The 1,025-nt window shown below is 47.2% G+C and overlaps 1 long non-coding RNA gene across 1 annotated transcript in view; it reads right to left on the bottom strand.

The window, feature by feature from the left end:
* Positions 1-353: 353 nt before the first annotated feature.
* LOC132390157 (uncharacterized) overlaps positions 354-1,025 on the bottom strand; it is a 14,766-nt gene continuing 14,094 nt past the window's right edge. The window contains exon 3 of the long non-coding RNA XR_009510810.1: positions 354-983. This is a non-coding gene — a long non-coding RNA (uncharacterized LOC132390157). The remainder of the gene's footprint in view (positions 984-1,025) is intronic.

The raw sequence follows: 1,025 nt of genomic DNA, 5'->3' as shown, positions 1-1,025 counted from the left end.
TTTAAAGATCTCTTGCAGAATGTTAGGGGTAAATTTGTACCGGTGAGGAAGATAAAGAATGGTAGAGTGAATAAACTATGGGTGACAGGTGAAGTGGAAAATCTAGTCAGGTGGAAGAAGACAGCATACATGAGGTTAGGAAACAAGGGTCAGATGGCTGTATTGAGGAATATAGGGTACCAAGAAAGGAGCATATAAGGAGCTGAGAAGAGCAAAAAGGGGGCATGAGAAGGCCTTGGCGAGTAGGGTAAAGGAAAACCCCAGGACATTCTTCAATTAACAGACTGGTGCAGAGCCAACAACCTGTCTCTTAACATGAACAAAACAAAAGAGATGGTTCTTGATTTCAGAACGGCACGGAGCGACCACTCCCGCCGAACATCGACGGCTCCTCGGTTGAGATCGTCAAGAGCACCAAAAGTTTTCGTGTTCACCTGACGGAGAATCTCTTTTGGTCCCTCAACACCAGCTCCATAGAAATGAAAGCCCAGCAGCGTCTCTACTTTTTGCGAAGGCTGAGGAAAGTTCATCGCCCTCCCGTCCATCCTCATCACATTCAATATCGGTTCTATTGAGAGCGTCCCATCACACTCTCCCAGGGAAAGACACCGAGGGAACCTCCCTCCACACAGTCCTATCACACACTCCCGCTGTCAGACACAGAGAGAAACTCCTTTCACCCCTTCCCATCACACTCTCGTCGAATCCCCGTGTCAAGCACAGAGTGACACTCCCTCCACAATGTCCCACAATTTGACAGAAGAATTCGGGGGTAGAGAGGATTTCGTTGAGTGTATAAGCATTCTTGAGACAGGTGGTCTGGCATAGGACCAGTAGGGAATACGCGTTTATCCTGGATTCAACGTTCCAATGCATCTCATGGACATTTAGACGACATTAGCACCGGTTCCTGTTCATCTCCTGATGTTGTTTCCAAAGAGTCTTCTAGTCCCGGTCGGAAGTGATCAGAGAGTGAAGAATCTCTGTCAAGAAACAAAGAAATGCTTACGATGAGTTCATAGAGC

The sequence above is a fragment of the Hypanus sabinus genome, unplaced genomic scaffold (genome assembly GCF_030144855.1).
Source record: "Hypanus sabinus isolate sHypSab1 unplaced genomic scaffold, sHypSab1.hap1 scaffold_794, whole genome shotgun sequence".
NCBI lineage: Eukaryota > Metazoa > Chordata > Chondrichthyes > Myliobatiformes > Dasyatidae > Hypanus > Hypanus sabinus.
The sequence above is the reverse complement of the archived record's forward strand: the minus strand, read 5'-3'. Positions and strand labels throughout refer to the sequence as shown.